General features: G+C 46.6%; 1 protein-coding gene across 10 annotated transcripts in view; it reads right to left on the bottom strand.

Annotated features, from left to right (window-relative positions):
• CSNK1G1 (casein kinase 1 gamma 1) overlaps positions 1–23,712 on the bottom strand; it is a 1,083,432-nt gene that overhangs the window by 229,495 nt on the left and 830,225 nt on the right. The window lies entirely within an intron of this gene.

Here is a 23,712-nt window from a genome sequence, read left to right as displayed (position 1 = left end):
ATTCAGCATGTCCACGTTTTCAGCTGAATGACGGGAGGCGGGCAGAGCCCACTTCTGAGCCCTGCTGTCTCCCATTATTTTGCTGTTTGTTGCAGAGCCAACCGGCTTCACAACAAACAGCAAAATTATTTCAGGGGCAGAGAGGCGACAGCACAGTCCCCCGTGTGAATAAAGGACAAGGGAGACTGCTGCCTTCCACTTCGAGGGGGCTGTGAGGGCCCCCCGCAAGTGTGAGAGCCGGGGTTGTTTGCCCCCCCTGCACCTCCCTTGTGACGGCCCTGCAGAGGAGATTAATTTTGTGTTATCCCTCAGAAGTACCGCGGTCTCAAGTGACAGTAAATAGCATGGTGAGTCGGCACCAGTGAAGTTGATTCATTTTCATATTAATTCCTCGGAAGTAACGCGGTCTCCCGTGACAGTCTTCATAGCGCGGTGTGTCTGCAACAAAGAAGCTGAAGTTGGACTCTTGTGTTTTGAGTAAATTAAGTAAACTGTTCTGTGGAGCGTCACTGTTATTTTTTGAGAAACAGTTAATTTGGATTTATTAGACAATCTTTTACAGGTTTAAACAAAACAGTTTGAATATGGATTTCAGCATTAAAGAAACGTGTAACAAATTATAGAATGAAACAAAAAGAGGACAGCAAGTTAAGGCACTACCAAAGCAGATAGCATAATCCCGAACTCCGTTTACTTTGGAAACTAAAGCTGCACAATCCTAGAGCATAGAGAAAAGAGGACAGTTTCTACTGAAGGAATAATTAACAGCCTTTCAGCAGTCTACAGAGGCTTTCAGGTATAAGGGTGATCTAAGGGGTGGATGTTAGGGAGAATTCTCATTCAATGGCTAATTTCCCTTACCCAGCGAGTCCAACAGCAGGATTTCTGGAGTTTACTTTTTCCACTAAGAGTGTGAGCTTTCCCCCCACTCTTACCAGTGTTTTCCCATGTGTATCTCATCTGTTTTTGTGGACTCCGGAGCACACCACTTCAGTAGCCCCACTCGTGTGTTACACAGCACCTTCAGTGCAGTGACACAGGGTTGTCTTTGAGACTCCCCACCGACTCCATTTCTGGGGCTGACTACTGTCCCCCAGAAGAGGGTAAAGTTGCCATTAACTTTACATAGTAAAATAACCACAGATCCAGTACACCCCATCTTACATGGAGTATTGGAAAGGGTTAATCCTTAGCCCTTTTTATCCGTCCCTCCTGGAGCATTGTTTTGCTCTTTAAACATTTAGACTTGGCTGGTGGCAGTGGCATCTACCCTAACTTTTCTATGGCGATTATACTATATAAACGTGGTATTGTTTTAGGCTATTATATTAGCCTGGAACATAAACCCGCTTGACCAAATACTTTCTTTTGGCTCCTGTCGGGTTTATTCGCTATTTCTTTTTTTTAAAGTCCTTCCTGTGTTTTACTTCGCGCGGCAAACCAGGTTTGCCTTCTTTGTGCACCGTCTTTTGGCAGGCTTCTGCCAAGAAGCCCTCCTCTGGGTGTCTAGGTGGGCTGAATGTGAGGGAGGGGTGTAGTCACCCCCTGCACAGGGTATCTTAGGAAACCCAAGTCGCACTTTGCCATGATTGGCCGAGGTGATTGTCTGGGCTGGACAACCCCCCTGCTGCGTGATTGACAGCCAGGCTGTGTGAACTGGGGATTTTCACATAAAAGGCAGGACTCTTGGGCTGGAAGTCAAGGAACTGAAGAGAAACGGAGAAGACGGCTGCTGCAACTACCCCGTCCCGATGAAGCCCTGCTGCAGTCCTGAGCTAGCTACCCTTCGAAACCCAGAGGAGATCCAGTCTGGAGTTTTCTTCCCTTGAGCCTGGTGGGGTCAACTAGCTCATCTTCCACAGCCAGAGGATCCTCTTCGTGGTCGAAATCGCTGCACACTGCTGTAGTTGTCCGGATAGCCATCTGAAGAGCCTCTCCTGTTTTTTTTAAAGGAGTGCACCTTTTTTCACCGTCGCTGCTGCCGGCTTCATCCCCGAGTGGTGCAGGCCCCTCCAGACATCCTCCTCCTCGTCTCCATGACCGAAGCACCAGGAACCGCGGGTCTGCAGGAAACTACCAGGAACACCTGCCATGGCACCAGCTTCTTCCTTGAATAAGGTACTTTGTTCTGCTTCGAGGAACTAGGGTGAACCCCTTTTCTCCTCCTCCAAGGCTTGCCCTTGTCTTCCTTCCCTCTTATAACTTTTGCTTCCTCTGTTGACAATAGCCACGTACTCCTGGCAACATTGAATCTTGAACTGTTTGACTGTGATATCCTCGACAACAGGAACACTGGCTCCGGCCTATTGACTTTTGTATTTCTGTCAGTGAGTGCTCTCTGAATCTGTCTGCGGTGACAAAAGTATTGCCTATGATTTTTGCCCCCAACTCTCTCTCATTAGCCCAGGTGCTAAGTGTGTTTTTGCCCCGGTAACGTTTCTTACTGCGGATACGCGTTTCTTTAATATGACCGAGCTGTCAAAAAGTGATCGCATATGTATTCCCGGTAAGGTCTTTTGTTTCACAAACCCGGTCTGCCAAAACATAAGGTACTTAACTTGAGTTATTCTGTGCCAAGAGAATTGGTTGTTTGTAGTGTATTTTACGTGTGGTTTTGAATTTATAGAAGTGTTGTGTTTTACAGATGGTTTAAAAATAAATGTACTTCTATTTTTTTACCTGAAACCTTGAGTCATTGTTTGCTTGCGTCACAGTAATTGTGATCCCTTTTTGTAATCTCTGCTACTGCTCATATACTATTGAGATAAGCCTGGCTGCTCGCTATTCCTACCACTTTAACATAGTAGTACAGGCTTGTACCAAAGATGAACTTTTATTACCAGTTGTGGTCTTAATTGTGTGTAGTGGTCCCCAAGGGCACTGCACAGGATTCTGCTTAACAGTGTATTCATATAAGGGAAGGAATAATCAAATGTAGGATCAGTAAATTATGATGCATGTTTAGTTTCAGGTTAGTGAAATCGTCAAATCCAGTCTAGATATCCAGAGACGGCAAATTAACCAGATTTGTTATTTTATCCACTTTCCCTTTTCCCTGGGGGTTGGCGGGCCTGCAATTCATTGGAAGATTGCAGATTAGGCCAACTAGGGGGGTTTGTGGGGCCATCATAGGCTCCGGCAGGAAGTTGGAACCTGACACCAGGAAGCAGTGGGGCAAATATCATGAGTGAGTTGAAAGCTGGAAAGTCGAAAGTGGTCCTGCAGAGGTCTGTAGAAAAAAAGACACGCATTTTCGAAAGCCTTCGACATCAGGAAATGGTCCGAGCCTGAATGGGGGAGACCGAAGGTGTAATAAGTTAACAAGGGAGCCCTTGCAAGTGACTATGTTTTGCTGTGAAAGGTCTGACCCGACAGAGGGGGACCAACATGAACCTTTGGGTGAACTGTGTTTTGGAAATTGGAAAGTAAGACTAACGTGGAAGGCCAGGTGGGCCTCGATCCACATCTAGAACAGTCTTTGTGTTAAGAACCTGAGCGTCATCTTGCGTACAGGGACTGCCTTACTCTGTGCTGTCCAACGTGGGGGGGAGAGCTGACACAGTCACATTTATTCTTTATATTTTTAAAGTGACTTTATTTTGCATCGATATTCTGATTTTCACAATTTTTTGTACAAGATATAGGGCATGCATTAGGTTTTTGTTCGTATAGGCCATTTAGATTTGACGGACTCAACTAGGACGTTGTGATTTATTATTTGATGGTCGAGACTACTCCCATCTTAGCTGTAGGGAAATGTAGCAGTTCCTCCAACCTCATTGAAACTTCAATAAAAGGTTTTTAAAATTGTACCTTTTGTGTTAGTGTTATACTTGATACCATGCCTCCTTTACAATAACACTCTTGCTCTTTATTAGAAAGCAATTCAATTGAGAGCCTTAACAATTAAGTGTTGTGGTAAATCTCAAGTGACGGAATGATTAATGCGGATAAGGATTTAAGACCGGCACAGGTTTGTGAACTTTGGATGCGATGTGTCCAGTGTTAGCCATGTATACAACCTATATCTGTGCAGACATGTCTGCTGACAGGCAGAGAACCCAGAAAATTTTCATCCAATGGGAGTGTTTTATAGTGATGTGGTGATGCAGACTGAACTGACAACGCCCTAAGCTATGTCCCTCGATCCTTCTCACCAGAGGGGTAGAAAGAAAATTGAGTTTCAATAGGAAGACTGGCATGCAATAACATTTTTAAAAAACTGCCATTGAAACAAATATAGAACTCTCGTAGCCTTTTCACAGACAAGTTTTCTGCAGATTCTTTATCTACTTCCTCATAAATCTCCATCAAACTATGAGGGCTGTCAAGACAGGCAAATAAAACAATATTGTGTGCAGGTGCAGAACCCAACCTGCCAAACAAGGTATATACGCAGCATAAGTTCAAACAAGATTTTGTCAAAGATATGTAGGCAAGACCATTTGATTGCTCTAAAAAACTTGTATTTGATCAATACCCAGGAAAGCAGTAGTAGCGCTTAATCTTGGAATAAGTGATGAAGCTTTCCAATGAAATACTATTTGCTGTGCCGAGAATATCGCAAGGATGCCAGAATGCGTTTTATTTGAAAACTGCAGCATTGGCAGCTGAGCTGCCTTCATATTATATTTGGATGAGACTCCTTTCCTACAGAAGGCCAAGTGGTAATTTTGCTGGAACCGCATTTTCAACGTCTTACATGTCTGCTGCTGCCCTGCATCTAAGGCAAGGGAAATATTCTAAAGCTGTGCCCCTAAGAAGACATTGATACAATAACATATCCAGAACCCAGCAATCTCGTTTGTTGCTTTACGGGACGAACAATATCTAAACAGTGTATCCCCCTGATTAGTAAAGTCCATTGTGTTGGAACTTAAGGAACAGGAGGATAATTACTCAAACTTTTCAGCAACTGGATAAGTAGTTCTCTCAAAATATGAGGCCGTTCTATTGGCTTCTCTTTGAAGACAGTCTCAATAGTCAAAGTAGGAACTTATGTATGCAGGATAAAGTAAAATCCAAATGGTGACCAGGTCTCAATGTTACCATGATCATAGCAAAAACTAAAGTAACATCCGTGCACAGACTCACTGTGAGACTAGGGACATTAGTCTGCTATGCTCTGTAAGGGACATGGCAAGCATGATCTCACTGGGGGTGACCCCCTTGTTCCCCCCACCCTCCTTCGGGGACGAGGACTCCCAAGTACACTAATCTACACCATCTCCTTTAGTACCAACGTCCCCATTGTGTTCAGCTTATATGGTTCTGATAACAGTAAGGTAGTAGGACCTTTAACTGTGCTTGGTTGTGCTGCTGACCTCTCCTGGAGGCCGGACACAGGGCCAACGGTGTTGGGTCTCATTACAGGGAGAGGCCTAAAAAGGTGAATACCCTTGCCTGGATATAGCAGAGCACAGCCGTAGCCTGGGATGCGGCACGTAGTATGGTGGTGGGAAGTGCGCAGGACACAGCAGAGTCCAGGAGGGCTACAAGTCCCAAGCTCGGACGTCTCCAGTGGAGGGAGACCGACCCGCCACAGCACCCAGGAGCATGCAAAACCCAATGCTTGACCAGAGAATTAACAGCAATAGACCGCCAACCCAAGAAGAGCGGTTCTGACACGATCTGAGCAGCCGCCTTCCCAGAACACCACCACAGAGAAAGGGAGGTATGCGGTTAACGCTGAGGAGAGGGAGGGCAGAGCAGAGCTCTTAAGCGTTCCAAACAGGAATGATAATGACAGTCGAGGAGAGTAGGTCATGGAGGAGATACCAGAGACAGAGGGGGAGCAAAATTCCCCTATCCTAGAAGGGGTTAGCAGAAACCAGAAAATAAATAACAGGGTTTAAGCGCAAGCTGGACTTAAGAGAAATATCTAAAGAGAGGAGATACAGTCCCACATCCTAGAAGGGGTTTCCAAAAACCTGAAAGAAACAAAGACCCAGGAGGGTTGTAGACACCAAAAGAGGGAAAAATCTGACTGTCCCAAGACCCCAATTCAGGCTGAGAACCAAAGATCCTCACAGAGGCTGGGAAACTGAAGAATATAGCTTTCACTCCCCGGCTGGGGGGCAGACATGGGCTTTAAAGGCCCACCAGTCCGGCTGCAGGCCGTTAAAGCCCATCGCCATCCCCCAGCCGGGGCGCAAAAGCTAGTCACACATTGGGATTTAACGGGGTGCGGGTATTATTTTTATTTTCCTTCCGACGAGAGATTAGCTCAGTGCGAGCCCATCTACCAGAGAAAAACGGACATTAAAACTGGTGAAAAGCGTATAACTCCAAATGCATGACCTACGGACGCGATTAAGGGTTCATATTCTAGAAGAAAAAGAAAAATAAATAAAAAAGGTGCTCGTCTGGATGTCTTACATAAATCAAAATCAGTCCTCTCTCAAGACCCATGTTATAGTACTTACTTGCCCTACAACTAATAACAAAAAACACAAAAACTAGTGTAGAGAAGTCATCTTTCTACCCGTTTTGGTGTGTGGTCCCCTCGAAAACCTCTTGAAAGGTTTCTCAGGCTTTTGCCTGCTTTTATAATTCACAAATAAGTCCCTCAGTTCTCAATATAAACTAAAAGGGTGAATTCCTGTGCCCACTGACATATTGGGAGTTCAAGGGCTTCAGCCCATAGGTATAGGATCACTCTCCTCAAACATTTACACATTGAAATCAAAAAACCTAGTGAGGTGTTGGCCCTTAACCAGAGGAAGCGGGATCCATGACTTTGACACCCGAAGCAAGATCAGAGTGGCACAGTCTTCATGAGTGGGGCCAGAACGGAGAAGGAAGGCATTTTGTTGAAGGCCAAAGGTGCCTAAATAAGTGCAGTGGGCCCCAGCATCACCACTGGAGCCTACAGTGCAGTTGCTAGAGTCTTTGCAAAGTGGTTACGTTTCTGGCACCTGCATGGTTCCCACCGCTTTCGAATAGAAGACCTAGTGGAAAATATTGCCATAGGTGGGAGTTCCTCTGAAATGTTGAGCCTGGAGTGGGAGTGACTGCTTCTCTGCCAGGAGGAGGAAAAGTGATGCTTCGAAGTGCAAATACAAAAACAGCACCTGAAGTGGTGCTTCTCTTTTCAGGCAGCATCTCAAGAGGTCCCGCTTTACAAAATACACATTGAAGCAGTACCTTTTTCTCTTCCTTCAGGAAGAGGAGCAGTCACTCCCGCTCGAGGGATAACATTTCAGAGAAATCAACTAAAATATCAATAGCATTTACCTAAGTACATGGTACATAGGTCTTTATCCACCTGCTCCTTATTGAATCTAGCCTTCTTGAACAGAGGGTAAATACCTGTGACTACAATGGCGTTCTCTTCCAGTCTTTGAGAAGAAAGGTGTAGAGTTTAGCAACATATTTCTGGAGTATTTTCCAATCCATACATTGGCAGACGCCAAAGTCCTCAGTGTTACATTCCTCCCTAATGTTGTAGAAGCACACCTTGCAGGGGGTCAGCGGATCGGGGAAAGAGAAGCATCTTGAGCAACCCTCACAGTGTCAGAACCAGTTGGGCATCTGCTGGGCGGCATTTGCCCCCAAATTAAATGCAATACAGCACAGCTGCTGCGGGAGGATCCATCGAACGTGGAGAAAGGGACTTACAGTTGGGGTGATGCACCGAGGAGTGGCAGTCACACCCATGCTCAGTTCTAGGATGCTAAGCAACATGATCCAGTCGTATCAGTCGTTCCGTGGGACGTCCCATCAGTATAGCGGAAAGGGGATAGGACATAAGAGCAGGTTTGGTCGCTTTGTTAGTTTTGTCTTTGGCAGGCTTCACAAGTGAAACCTGCCTCTGGCTCCAGGGTGTCTGTCGGGGGCAGGAAGCAATGGAGGGGCCCGAAACTCCCTGTGCTTAATCTCCTAAAACAGGGATGCACCCTTAAGTGATTAGCTGGCTGGCTGTCCGGCAAGGACAGCCACCCTGCTGGGTGAATGACAGCTAGGCTGGAACGAATGGGAGCAAGCTGCATAAAAGGCAAGGCTTTTTGGCTTGGAAGGCAGAGTCGACAACTGAACGAAGGAATCCGAAGAGAACTTGGAAGATGCCTGCTGCAACTCCTGGACTGTTGGTTTGCCCGGTGAAGCCCTGCTGCTGTGCTGAAACTCCAAATTTGTATCGACAGAGAAGCTCTCACAAGGACTACTTCTCCCCTTGAGTTGGTGGGACCAATCAACTCCAAAAGGAAGCCACCTGGACATCCTCTCAAAGCTGGTCAAGTATCCACTGCAGTCGCTGCTGGAGCCGGATAGCCAGGGAGAGGAACCCCGGTTTGTGTGCGTTGCTTTTAAGCGGGCCAAGAGCTCCAGGAAGATCCTGAGGACTCCCAGGAAGCAGGACTGACCGAGCCCGAGCCCTACCCCCCCACCCCCAACAGAGTGCACGACCCCAGACGCAATGAAAGCCCATCTCAGCAGCCAGGAACTGCGGTGTTGCTATTTCCGGTAGACGCGAGTAGCTGAAACACCGAAAAGCCCCTTGTTTGAAGTTTGCCGGTTGCAAGCAGTGACCGTCCCATTGTAGTACAGGAGTCCCCAGACATCCTCCCTCTTGTCCCCAGGACTGAAACCCAGGAACAGCGAGATCTGCAGAGCTGCACAGGAACAGGAACAGAAGTCATCTGCTGCACTTTTTCTTCAACCTAAAGGTACTGTAAGGTCTAGGAGAACTTACCTCTGGTTGTGTGTAGCCACTTGTCCTGGGAGACTTGCTCGGTTGCATGTGTAGAGTTGCTGGCAGCTTCTTTACTTCACAAGCCTAATCAGCTTGTGGCCCTACTTTGAGTTTCTTCTATTCTACCAGGACTTTTGAAACATTGGAAAATACCTTCTACTTACCTCCAAGAAGTGCTTCAGTTCACCTTGACTATTTGGCAACTTAACATTGGCTGGCCTAGGCTCCCTGAATGACTTCTCTCTTCTGCTTATGTGTTTTGCCTTCCTTACAGGAATGGGTTACCTGATTTTGCATTGGGGGTTGTTTTGAAAGTACTTACCTACTTAAGAATAAATGTTTGAATACTTTTTTTTAATTCTGAACTCTCTTCTCTTTAACACTACTCCTGAGAATATTCTAAATGCAACAGTGATACATTAATGCCAACAGCACCCTAGCAATTGAAGCCACCTGAAGGTGTAGGTAGTGCTTTTGTGACATCCCAAATGAGTATTTGCTGATTTAGATAACTAAGAGTGTGTATTTTTGAAGTATATTTGTGTGGCGTTTTACATTGCTCCCTTCTGAAGAAGGCTTATTCTAACTGACTGGTAAATTAATTGTTTTATCAAGAAACCTTGTGTGTAAGAATGTATTTGAATACTTATCACTGTGAATCTGTGTAACTCCTCTACAGCTCACATTGACCCCTCTTGAGATAAACCTGGCTGCTCCACACGCTACCAACATGTGTAGTGCAGACTTATACCAAAGGTTGGGTTTCTATTGCCAGGAGGTCTGGGTTGTTGTAGTGCACCCAAAGGGTACTGCATACAATCTTGCCTAACACACCTCAAGCCTCATTTAAACTTAGAATTGTATTGCATTCCTTTGGGGGTTAAATCCCTTTGCTTCTCATTCAACTGTGCCCCACTTATCTTGCAGTGTCGCAGTCACACCAAATAGCAGGAAGGGAAGTGATATAAAATAGAAATGTCAGCCTTTGTTCTATTGCAACTAAGTTCATTATGTTTTAGTTAGTCATTCAACAAATTAGGCTTTGGATGCAACTTAAAACTATTTCTTCTTCTGAACAACTTTATTGGTTCCTTAATGAAAATTGAGGTTCATCTGTTCCCAGAAACAGGGTTACCTTGGATGAGAACATGAGGGATGCCAACTAACTGCTGAATTTTGCCACACACCTCGAAATATGCCCTTGAAGATCAAGCTTAATCAACCGTTAGTGCGTGCAAATGGACCAAAAACACACTGTAGCCCTTTATGCAGACAATTTGCATCTGATGGAAAACCGGAGAGAAGAACACTTGCGTCTGATCTGACTTTGGCTCTAATCTGTTTAAGGATTAATCTCATCCTCCTTTAAGAGCAATCACTGACATTCACAATCATTGTTCAGGGTTAGGTCTCCAGGATCCAGATTCATGGGGGGATTCAAGAGGAAGACAATGCTTGTTCAAAAGGAAGAAAATCTAAAATCGTATTCTAAGGAAAGCTTTAAATAGGTCCCTACCATAGAAGGTCCCAAAATGAACATGCAGTGACATGCAGAGGTGGGTGCAAAGCATGTAGAAGGGAAAATATGGTCCAAAAATCAAAGTAGACCACTTTCCTCCATCCTTGTGGGCGTCCTCCAAAATGGGGACGTTACTGGAACCTTTGGCAGCGAAAAATTGATATTCCCCTTTATATCTAGTATAGTGCGGGGGCGTGGCCTCGGGCGTGGGAACGCCCCGCTGAGGCAGAGTCCTCTGGTGCCTCCCTTCGAACCCCTTGAACACATCGGACACTTAGATACCTGGCTACACATATACATATTAGCCCTTGGAATAATAGCGGAGGAAGGTGGGTGGGACGTATAGAGGAAAGGGGACTATGGGCTTTCAGTGCTCTAGTCACTACGGTGAGAAACTTTACTCATACGTCCCCCGTCCCCTTTCCTCCATCCTTGTGGGCGATTCCACTGAATAAGAAATAGGGTGGAGCAGTGATAAACACTTGTGTATAGGCGCGTTATAAATGCCATGTCAGATCATATATCATAACCTGCCTCATATCTATGATGAAGCAAAAAGGTTCTTCAGAATCGTCTAACCAAACTCTGCATCGTGTCTAGGGCTGGAGTCCAGTGAATAGTGCTTACAGAAGGCCGGAGTGGCCCAGATAGCTGCATTGCTGACATCCCAATAAGCCGGAAGCTGAAACGCGACCGCCGTGGCCTTGGCTATGACCGCATGAGTATGAATCCCTTCAGGAACAGGTTTGCCCATGGCCATATACGCCTCTGCAAATGGCCTGAATCATCCAATGGGTGATGGAAGACTTTGAGGCCTGTGAGCTGGGGAAGGAGCCCCCAAAAGTCACAAACAATGCCTCAGACTTACTGAAGGATTTTGTCAGAGAAATCTTTAGGTCCCTCTTGAGGTCCAAGTAATGCAGGGCGCCCGCTGCTTCAGATTATGGGTTTGGGAAGAACACCAGCAGGGACATTTCTTGATTCAGATGAAATGGCGAGACCACCCTAGGAAATACATTTGGGTGAGTGCGAAAGATGACCTTGTCGTCAAATGTGATGAAGGGCTTGCACGAAGACGACGCCTGCAGCTCACTAACCCTGCGCTCAGAGGTGAGAGCCACCAATAAAATAAACAGTCTTTAGCATCTCCAAGCGGATGTCCACAGAGGCCATCTGCTCGAAAGGCTTGCGCTGCAAAGCTGCCAGAACCACACTGAGGTCCCAGACCGGAGGAAAAAGCATAGACAACCCCTTAAGGTGGGCTTAACCACCGAGTTGGCTGCCGAAAACGCATGCTCTGGGGAATTCTTGTAAGCCCTGAAATCCGCCAAATACGTGCAGCAAGTATCCACCTGAACTCCAGAATGGCCTGGGCAAGCTAAAAAAGTCAGTCATCATCCAAAGGACAGGCGACCGGGTACAGCCCCTTGTTGCGTGCCCAATTACAAAACCTAGTCCATTTGCTCTTATACTGGGACTGGGTCAAGGGCCTCCTGGACTGCTGAATGATGTCTTAGTTGTCACCTGAAAATTGAGCGTGTTGAAGCCTCAGCAGATCAGGAACCAAGCCGCCTCGGCCAATTTGGCCGGGTCCGGATGTTTGACTGCCCGCCCTGCTGTCCCAGGAAGCCCCCGCTGGGGACCGGAAGATGGACAGGACCCTGGAAGCACAACTGAAGCAGATCTGTGAACCAGGGTCTCAAAGGCCAGTGGGGGGCACCAGGATGAGACTGCAAACTAGAGCCCGGTACTTGCAGCAAGTCCGTTAGAGCAGAGGGGTGGGCAGGAACGTCTAACACCTGCGGCCGTGCCAACAGATCTGGAAGGCCTCTCCCAGTGACCCCTGACCTGTCCATGAAGCAAACTGGGGGCGCTTGGCATTCTGAGGGAAGACAAACAAATCCAGGTCTGCGAACCCCCAACGCTGGAACAGGGGTAACAAGGAGTCGTGGTGCAACTCCCACTCATGGGTGTTCAACCCCAAGCGACTCAACGGGTCTGCTTCTGCATTGCTGTCCTGCCGAAATCCAAATCCCCTCCATCAGAGCCCATTCCCAGTTCGATACCGCCTCCATGAAGAGGAGGGCGGGGGGGGGGCAAGCAGGGACGGGTACTACTCTGCTTGTTCAGGTAAAACATTGCAGTAAAATGGTCTGTCCTGACTAGAACAGACATGTCGCTGATGAGGGGCAAAAAACACATTGAGGGCCAGGCCCACTTCGGTGATCACGAGCAGAATGCTACGCAGGAGGGCGCAGCCCTCCAGAGTAGCCCAGCCAGCCCCAAAGAATCAGTCGTCACCAACATGTTATGCTGTGGCAGGGTGAAGGGGCCTCCTACTGAACAATTGCCATCCATCAGCCACCAGCAAAGATTAGGACAGCAGAAGCTGTGGTATTGGGATCCTGTCCGACTGAGACCGTCTCCTGATCCCACTTGGCCGCCAGGTGGAGCTGAAGGCGTCTCCACTTGAGGCGAGTGTGCTGTACAGTGAGCACGCAGGAGGTCATCAGGACCAGAATGTGCTGGAACCACCATGCTGAGGTAGTCGAATTGACCAAAAAGTGGCCTACAGTCTTGTGGAGACCAGTTCCTGAGACGTACATAACTAGGATCTCCTTCGGCTGAGGGAAAACCCCAGCTGATGGAGGATATCTGCCAATCTCTGGCAGGAGTGCACTGCCCCTTCAGGTGAACCCGCCCTCTCCAGCCATACGTGCAAATAAGGGTATAGAGGATGGCCCTCCACGATGTGGCCTGGGCTACCCCACCTGTATGACTCTGGCCCGGAATGGATTGCAGCACAATCAGAACAGATCCCTATGGGTGATCTGTGTATGAAGACACCCCAATTACTTTTCATACATAAACAAATGTATCCTTCTAACTTCTAAAAAACATTACAGCATTATCATCTAATACCCTTTGTTTGCCTGTGGTTTCCGTGTGAAAATACACTGTTCAAGGCTTCTCACATCAACCTTATGCAATTGAACTTTATCATACAATTAATTGCAGTGTGGGTTAGTACACATAGTGACTTTCAAATGTGGTGTGATTGTCTTCACATTTGTCTGGCCGACGCTTAGTCGTGTTTCTGGCACCCTATGGGTTGCTAATCCTCAGGTGCCATCTTCAGGACAAGTATAAAGGAATTGGTAGTGTCCGCAAAGTCTCACAGTGATGGGCCATCTAAAGGTAAGGAGGTGAAATTTAATAATTAAAACATCGGGGTATCTTTGCAGAAATTGCAATGTCTGGAACGTGTGCGGCACTGTATCCTACCTGAGGCATTCTTATACAGAGTCACATGTTCGCGTACAGGACGATTCATAGTCATCGCTTGAAAACGCCTTCTGTGCGCTTGTTGAAATCTCTTTGCATTTGTCAGCGATTGGTGCCGCAGCTTCTATGCTGTAGGGCAAGATAATTAATATCTATTGGATTTCTTTGTTCTTGTTCAAAAACAAGTTTTGAAAATCTTGCCTGTACAAACGTTATTTACAGTGCACGTGCTTCTGTGAATGTATCCCAATGTCACTGCTTAATGCTAGATTATATGGCAGCTGACAAATGTGGTGCCAACCATTGCGGTAGTTTAGTGATTCCTTATCTGAGGGACCCGTTGGTGAAATGTATTCCCATTTGTTTCTTGTGAGCTTGTATATTACTTTTTTCACCACGCGCACTGTGAAGATTTAAACAACTTCCCATGGGTGGCATGCAAGGCAGGAAAAGATTGTCTTTTGATCTGTCAGTGCTTACATATAGGGGCCGGAGTGATAGCTCTCAAAACAGACCGTGAAAGTACTCGAAAAGTAATCGATAATACTGCGAGACAGTGTTTCGCTTACCTTAACGCGTCGCTGGCGAACACCGTGTGAGTAGCGTAGTGTGTGGCTGCGCGCATGCGTGTCCATTTTTATTATGGAGTACGCGTTTGAATGTGAACTGCGCTTGCGCGCTTGATCAGTGTATTGTGACTTCAACGGGGGGACTAGTGTCTTGGCCGAGGGAGCTACGATGTAGGATATGGCCTGTTCAATTGTGTTTGTGAGTCTAACTTGTCAGGAGAAGCACCTATTCACTGAGAGTTGTCTCATTTAATTCTGGTATAATGCTGGCATTTTGGCACAAAATAGCATTGTGGTACATTGTACATTGTGTAGCGACACAACATGGTGTGCATCCAATGATGTGTCTCTGGCTCCTACGGTTGTTAAGGACATCCCACCACAACAACGTTATACATCGGTTTCCCATTGGTCATCATATTAAAACATTGTTAAAACACGCATGTTCAACATTTTTTCTTATGACATCATGTTGGCTTAATTTCCATGATACTTCTTATATTGACTACACAATGTACCACGATGCTATTTTGTGCCAAAATGCCAGCATTATACCAGAATTTTAAATGAGACAACTCTCAGTGAATAATGTTTCTCCTGACAAGTTAGACTCACAAACACAATTGAACAGGCCATATCCTACATCGTAGCTCCCTCGGCCGAGACACTAGTCCCCCCCCCGTTGAAGTCACAATACACTGATCAAGCGCGCAAGCGCAGTTCACATTCAAACGCGTACTCCATAATAAAAACGACACGCATGCGCGCAGCCACACACTACGCTACTCACACGGTGTTCGGCAGCGACGCGGTAAGGTAAGCGAAACACTGTCTCGCAGTATTATCGATTACTTTGAGTACTTTCACAGTCTGTTTTGAGAGCTATCACTCCGGCCCCTATATGTAAGCACTGACAGATCAAAAGACAATCTTTTCCTGCCTTGCATGCCACCCATGGGAAGTTGTTTAAATCTTCACAGTGCGCGTGGTGAAAAAAGTAAAAGACCAGCTAACAAGAAACAAATGGGAATACATTTCACCAACGGGTCCCTCAGATAAGGAATCACTAAACTACTGCAATGGTTTGCACCACATTTGTCAGCTGCCATATAATCTAGCATTAAGCACTGACATTGGGATACATTCACAGAAGCATGTGCACTGTAAATAACGTTTGTACAGGCACGATTTTCAAAACTTGTTTTTGAACAAGAACAAAGAAATCCAATAGATATTCATTATCTTGCCCTACAGCATAGAAGCTGCGGCACCAATCGCTGACAAATGCAAAGAGATTTCAACAAGCGCACAGGAGGCGTTTTCAAGCGATGACTACGAATCGTCCTGTACGCGAACCTGTGACTCTGTATAAGAATGCCTCTGTTAGGATACAGTGCCGCACACGTTCCAGACATTGCAATTTCTGCAAAGATACCTCGATGTTTGAATTTTTAATTTTCACCTCCTTACATTTAGATGGCCCATCACTGAGACTTCGTGGACACTACCAATTCCTTTATACTTGTCCTGAAGATTAGCAACCAGTAGGGTGCCAGAAACACGACTAAGCGGCGACCAGACAAATGTGAAGACAATCACACCACATTTGAAAGTCACTATGTGTACTAACCCACACTTCAATTAATTGTATGATAAAGTTCAATTGCATAAGGTTGATGTGAGAAGCCTTGAACAGCGTATTTTCACCCGGAAACCACAGGCAAACAAAGGGTATTAGATGATAATGCTGTAATGTTTTTTAGAAGTTAGGATAAATTTGTTTATGTATGAAAAGTAATTGGGGTGTCTTGATACACAGATCACCCATAGGGATCTGTTCTGATTGTGCTACAATCCATTCCAGGCCAGAGTCATACAGGTGGGTAGCCCAGGTCCCTGTTGCTATTATGTTTACTCCCTCATGACCTAGGTCCCCCTGATCAAAAAAAGAGGGCAATCTCACCCCATTATATTACAGTACCTCCAAGATGTGAGAAACATTGAGGTATTCTCCCATTTGGACCCTGAGAATCCTATATTCTGTTGGCCAGGGCACAGCCATCACCTTTGGATCCAGACCCTGGGGATGGACCCCGGATAGGGGAGTCTGGGCTCAATCGCATGGGACTACTCTAGGCAAGACACAATATCCCCTCTCACCCGTTAACCACACAACCCCCTCTGTCTTTTTGGGGTATTTTCCAACTCAACATCCCTCCCGATCCCAGAGGTAGCAACCTGGTGGGGTGAGGATTACCAGTGAAAGACTCACTAAGACACAGAAGACAGACTACAACACTGACAGCAGGCTGTCCCTTAATGAGGTCAGGCAGACCCAACCCTAATCACACACCTGCTGCCCATTAACCTCACACAGGTGTATAAAGGGAAGCTGCTGAGAAAGGTCAGACGTAGTTGTGAGAGCAAGGGGGAGGCTACAAGGTTGAGACTGTCAGGGGATCCTTCTTCAAATCCCAAACACCAAAAGCAAGCTGGGAAGATTGTCTGAAGCTGAGAAACCAATAGGATGGGCGGGAGATCAGCTGAGAGCTTTTGGTGAAAGCAAGTTTGAGTTGAATTGAAATTGGTCCGAGCCCCACAGAAGGGGAGGATCTGAAACCAGAGCCCGACTCAGGAGGGGGATATGGGACCAGAGCCAGACTCAGGAGGAGGATCCGAGACCAGAGCCCGACTCAGGAGGGGGATCCGAGACCAGAGCCCGACTCAGGAGGGGGATCCGAGACCAGAGCCCGACTCAGGAGGGGGATCCGAGACCAGAGCCCGACACAGGAGGGGGATCCGAGACCAGAGCCCGACACAGGAGGGGGATCCGAGACCAGAGCCCGACACAGGAGGGGGATCCGAGACCAGAGCCCGACTCAGGAGGGGGATCCGAGACCAGAGCCCGACTCAGGAGGGGGATCCGAGACCAGAGCCCGACTGATCCGAGATGGGGATACAAGAGGATCCAAAGTGAGCCGTGAATCACCTGAGAAAGTGGTATGTGAAAGATAATGAGCCAAAGTAACAGTGACCCAGTGTGAGTGAAGAAAATAGCGCAAGTGTCTGTAAAATGAAGGCAAACTCCCTCAAGGGAAGTGACGTGAAAACTGAAAAGCAAACTAAACTAAAAGCCAAAACAAGAAAATCACTAAGTAGAGTAAAAGTGAATAGAATCCCCAGGAAAGCTAGGTTGAAACAGAACTGAATGTAAAGTAAAAGGAATTGATCTTAAGAAATACAAGTACCAGAATGCAGCAGTGTCTGAGTGGTCATGTATGGGATTAAAGCAAAGGAAGTAAGGCCATGGTCCTCTATATATGTCACTAGTCGACATATCCAGGGCATTTGACTCCCTAATCAGACCACTATTATTGCAAAGGATGCAAGATATTCATATTCCACCTCACCGGATAGCGATGATCATAATGCTACACTCCAACACAAATTACAGGATTAAGGTCGATAAGGAAGGCTCTTTAACACCGCCTATCTTAACTCATAGGTGTAAAGCAAGGCTGTAACCTTGCAGCCACATTGTTTAACCTGTATTTATCCGAGATAGCTACAATTTGGTCTATGTGTAGTTCATTTGCGATCAAACTAGGGGACCTTTGCATGGATGGGTTGGGTTTTGGGGATGATTTGATAATGTTGGACCTTACGCCTTTTGGGCTGCAAAATAAACTTGAATGTCTTGTAGAATTCTGTGAGAATCGCAATCTCCAGCTAAACCTAAAGAAATCACATATCTTGGTATTTTCAAACAAGCGAAAGATCGTAAGATACCAATGGAAGATAAAGGGACTGCCGATTCCACCTGCTCTGGGCATGATTTATTTGGGGTACGATTTGAACAACTTTGATTCGATCGACAAATGGCATGCAGAAATCTCAATTAAAGCAATGCCACTAATCGCCCAAATGAAACTAATTTACTCAAAAATCTGCAATTTTTCCATGATTCCTTTGATCGATTCCTACAAGCTCAAAGTAGAAGCAATCATCATATATGGCTTAGAGCTGTGCTACTTGGAAATTGGTCCCATGCTAAACAAAATCCAAGGGAAAATATGGAAGAGAGTATTTCATTTGCCGATGTCACTCCCAAATTCGATCATCATACACGAACTGGGATTGACATCTTTAGCTACTAAAGACTTATGGCGTAAGCTTGCGTCCCATGAAAAATTCTGGACCCGTTGTCAAAGTCCCTTTATGAAGATCTAGGTAACATGTTAAAAAAGGGTATCCCAGCTTTGGTAGCAGAGGCAGGAAAAGGGTGCGATGAAAATCTTGCATTAGCAGCCATGGAAATGGAAGATCTAATAAAACATCCTCAGGTTGTAAAGGTGAGGCTAATACAATATGATTGGGCAGTGAACTCTGATAAAATTGGGTTATACACCTCATTTAAAGAGTACGCAAAATTTCAACATAAGCAATCACCGCTACTGACATACTTGAGACAGTGCCCTGGCCATAAAATGCGTTCGCTTTACATGAGGTTTAAATTCAACCTCTTTTCAACTACAGAGCGCACCAAGAAATGGTCCAATAGTTTGTTTTCGGAAGAGGAAGGATGCAGATTTTGCAAAAATCGTCAAAAAACTTTTAAACATCTTGTTATATACTGTGTCTTTTTTACAAAAGCACGAGAAACTAACTTGTCGAAATATCAAAATGAAATAACAGCTTATCAATGTGAAATGCTCTGGATACAATTTATGTGGGGCTATAGAATGTCTTTGATCATCGATTTAACACAATTGTTGTATGATATTGAAAAGAACTTAAAGTGTAAGAACTCCCGCTTAGATGGATTGGCGAATGAGGGGTCAGATATATCGGTTAATGAGGTACTAGTGCATTCAACAAATGAATGAAAGTGTAAAAAGTATGTTTATCCCGATGGGGAAATTATTGAACCTAATTTAGTTATATATCTCATACTCTGTTGGAGGTGGAATTAATGTGCTGATATGTACAAGTTCTGTATATCATAATACCTAGGACTGCGAATATGGTCCTTCAGCAAAACACCACTGTTATGGGAGCTATTTATTACGTTTGTCCTGATTGTTTTATGGTATTATGTCGTTCTTAAAAGATCACAAATTCTTGAAGTAATATTAAAAATTGTTGTAAAGATAATTTGTATCTAAAAACAACAATAAAGTTTTTTTTAAAAAAAAGCAAAGCCATATAGTTTTGAAAGTCTTCGACAGTAAGACAAAGTGAATCTGGAAGGAAGAAGGTTGGGGAAGGATATCTTGTTTCAATTGTGTAAGCCTGAAAAAGAAGCATACTTTAATTATTTTGCACTCTGTGGTAGTCTATGAATAAGACTTTGAAGTTGCAGAAGACTCTAGTGTTTGTTCTGAACTGTATCCTTGTGCTAAAGAAGCCAGAGACTAAGCTCTAGTACCACCATGCCCCGTGTTGAAAAGTTGGCGAAGGGAGGCCAAAGGCCTGAACATCATGACATCATTTTGTGAAACATTCTCTCTTTTTCGTTACACTATTTGTATTTAGAGGTAAGGATTGTCAATAGGTTTTAGTATAGGCCCTTTTATCTGTAGATTTAGGATTAGATGGGCGTTTATCAAACCCTTTTTAAGTTCAATAATGGCACTTGTGTCTGTTTTACTGTTGATACCATAGTTTCTTTACAAAGCATAGGAGGCCCGCCACTACATTCATCAAATTTGTGAAGACATGAGGGGCCGAGGTCAGACCAAAGAGAAGCACCTTGTACTGAAAGTGGTACACACGATCATGAACTGCAGAACCCTCTGATGCGGTTGATAGATGGTCACATGCAGGTAAGCATCCTTGAGGCCCAGAGAACACACCCAGTCCCCTGCACACAGACACGGCTGTATGCGTGGGAGTAATCACCTTGAAGCGTTCCATAGGTAAAGACAGATTTAGAAAGGATATGTCCAGGTCTAGGTCTACCCTAAGGCAGCCTGGTTGTTCTTGGGTACTGCAAAAGTCCTGGACGAGTAACTGAAGCCCCGCGTCTACAAGAGGAACCGGTTCTATCACCTGCATCTCCAAGAGCGGAATGTCCTCCCGTAAGAGAACGGATCTGAAGAGGAGAGGATCGTAGAGGCAGAGGAAGAGGAAAACTGAAGCCAGTGAAGACTACGGATAGGATCCACAGGTTGCTGAAAAGACACTTGGAACAGAGCCAAACGGCGAGCTGTGTTCCCTGACCTGGACGTCCCTGCATCTGGGGGGCAGAGGAGGGAGAGTGGAATAACCCACGCATCGTCCTCTGCTGCTTCCTCAGGTTGTCACTGGCTGGCCTGTCCAGCCTCTGTGTACCACGGTCCTGGAACTCCCCCTTGAAGCCAGAGAAGGCACAGGGGCTTGAATTCAGACCTGCCTTGGGACTGAGGGAAAGTTTTCAGACCTGGTTGTGTCAGGATGGCCTTCAAGGACTTGGTGGTTTGAGTGGAGGTTTTCTTCGTCAACTCATAGGTCGATGAACGAAAAAGGTCACGCCCTCAAAGGGCAGATCCAGGATAAGCTTCTGTACATCAGATTAAAACTTTGTGGCATGCATCCACACCGTCCTCATCTCGACCAAGGTACGGCCTTCTGCTGGATGTGTCTGTTTAGGAAACTGAAGACTCCATGAGGTCCCCCGCATGCCATGGCCCAGGCGTCTGCTAGCCCGGTCTTGAAGGAGGCTCGCTTGCCCGAAGAGAGGTCAGCTAGAAATTTCCCAAGCTCCCGCCACTCCTTCTGGTTAGCCACAGCCAAGAGGGCGTTTGCGCTGGCTTCTCGCAGATGTTGTCCTGAGATGGAGTAACAGAGCTCTCCACCCCCCTCGAGGACTCAAGGGCTTTGTCCTCCTTGGAGAGGCAACCGGAGGTGGCTCTCGCATTAGAAGCCAATGAAGACCATGGTTTACAATACAGGAAGGTTTCAGCCACCACAGAGGACTGGGGCTGCGAGTGGGAGGCAAAAAGGATTATCTCCCTGTCCGTCAGCCTAAACCTGCTGTGCAAATTCTTTTTCATCTGGGCGTTGGTCCAGGATTACTCCCAGACCTTTTGCGCACCACCTGCAGGACATCCTTCTGGAGGGGGGTGGCAGACCAGATCGTGGTGCGTTTCTACAATACCTCTGCTAGCCCACCCATCTCCTGGGCGAGGAGGGGGTGTTTCCTCAGGACAAGGGACCCCCCCACCCAGGGACCCCCCCCACCCCCAAGAACTCCAGGCCCTGAAGGCAGCCATGTAACGCCAAGACGGATGCGAGGGCTCATCGTCTTCGCTGTCAGCGCCCACCTACCCCCCCTTTTAACAGACTGAGGGGAAACCGGGCCCTGGGACACAGGTGCCGGATGGACCCAACCCCCCCCCCCCACCACCACCACCAGGTCCAGAACCACTGACAAGCCAATGGCTGTTGAGGGGAGACAGTGGTACAGAAGGAGATTGATGGGTCGGAACTACTGGTAGGGCCTGAACTGGTGGAAAGACTGGCACCGGAAGGAGTACCCAGAGGAGGGGACCTGTGCAGTGCCACCTGCAGGATGATCTCCTTCACAATGTCCTTCAGGAGCCCCTTCATCTGAGGGGAACGCATGAGGAAGAGGAAGCACTCAAAGAAGCGGTCCTCACTAGGTGTCGGGACCCTTGGGCCCTGCCCTCTGAGGCGCTGTGCCCCTGCTCCTGGTCAAATTGCTGAGGCACCTGGTGGGTGTAGCTGTATGGCTGTGAAGGGTAGATGTACCCCTGAGGGGACCAAAACCCTGCACCGTAGGATCTGCTGCCGCTTCCAAAGGGAAGGGGGCTGGGATCATCCTGCAAAGCCCACCCAATGGGCAAAAGCGCTGGAACGCTTTGAGCAGGACCCAAAATGGCCCACTTGCCGCTTTGCCATTTTGCCTGCCTGGGCAGAAGGGTGCGCAAGCCCTGAGCCAAGAGAGGCATCGGACATGAAAGGATACAGCTTGGGTCTTGCACGCGAAGCAGAGGCATCAACCTCAGATCCCTCCGGTAGGAGCCGAGCCCTCAGCCGGACTGCCAGTAGTCTTAATGCCCTGATTCACGGACCTCGGAGCGAGCTCCGTAGGAAGGGAGCCCTCGGCACCTGTGCTGGATCTAGCCGAGGACAAACTCTTTGAGGTGCCATTCGTCGATCCCTTAACGCCTGGGGTAGAAGAGAACGAGCATAATCGTCCTTCCGGTACACCCTGGTAGGATCCCTGAGCCACTAAGCTTGGGAGCCGGAAGCCTGGGAGACCTCAGGTCTGTCCCCGGACCACCCAGAAGAGTCCCCGGCCCCCTCGACTTGGCAGCGGTAGTCTTAGAAGTCTTGGGCCTGCCAGAAGCTGAATCCAAGGAACCCCGATCCATGGGAACCCTGAGAAAGGAGTTGCTGCACGGTGGAGCCGAGCTGAACAGAGGGCCTACCTTGTTGTGACCAGATGTTCTGGAGACAAAGTGGGACAGAGGAAAAGAAATGAAGATCTCCCTCCACCGTGACAAACGATTCTTCAATGCCCTGTGAACAAGAGCGCTGCAGGCCGAACAGGAGTCCCAGTGGTGGTCGGTCCCCAAACACTCAAGACAGAGTGCATGGTGGTCCGAGGCCGGGAACTAGCTGTCGCATGAGGCACAAAGTGCGAATCCTCCTGCGCCTGACATGTACCGGGGGGAGGCGAGGCACCGAAGGTAAGTGAAATAAGAATTGAAAACAACAAATGGGGAGCAAGCAGAAAGCAAAAAAAAAGTATCTGCGCTGGCTGCCAGGTCTGACACCATCCATACGGAAAAAGGGAGTGCGGTGAGGCGCCAGAAGGCATGGAGGTTCCATGCCAGAGTCTGCGCCCCACCCTATACTAAATTTAAATGGGAAGCTCAATTTCTTTGCTGCCAAAGGTTCTGGTATTGCCCCCATGTTGGAAGATGCCCACAAGGATGGAGGAAAAGCGACGGGACATAGGAGTATGTGAGGAATTGATGGTGAAGCAAATGTTGCATTTCTAAAAAATATTCACAGGCCTTCAAGGTAAATTGTGCAGCCAAAATGATGTCACAGCATCTTTTCAGGTAGTATTATCTGAAAACATTTAAATGCATATTCTTGCCACATTTTGATGAGTTTAATATGCAAGACGAATTGTTTGGTGTAATCAAGACCCCGACTTTTAGACAACTAGTCAGATGTAAGCAGTAGTTAAAAGCTTTGATGGAACAGATTAGTGTCAGTCATTGGTATTGGAAGACAAAAATGTGGTCATGTTAAAAGCACACCAGAGGTATATAGTAGTTGAGAAACCACGCCATAAGAGTGAGAAAGCACTAGTGATGTACCAACAAGCAATTATCATATAGGACTGCACGAATGCAATATAATTATACATTCATATTTGGACGGTACAGCATAAACAAAGGCATGGGTTGAAAAATGGGATTAGTGATAGATATAATTCAGAAAATAACAATGAGACGTGACAAAAACCCTTTACGCTGTAAGAGAAGACTAAAATGTGAGTCTTAAGAATAGTAGAATCATGCATATGCAAGCAAAAAGTATAGTGAATTGTGGAAACTTTAAGAGTAAGAGGATGTAAATTACAATAGATATTAAATATTCTCACATTTTAATAAGTCCAAAATTAA

This window comes from Ambystoma mexicanum, chromosome 11, assembly GCF_040938575.1.
Source record: "Ambystoma mexicanum isolate Mex_15411 chromosome 11, UKY_AmexF1_1, whole genome shotgun sequence".
Taxonomy (NCBI): Eukaryota; Metazoa; Chordata; class Amphibia; order Caudata; family Ambystomatidae; genus Ambystoma; species Ambystoma mexicanum.
This window is presented reverse-complemented; position numbering and strand designations above follow the sequence as displayed.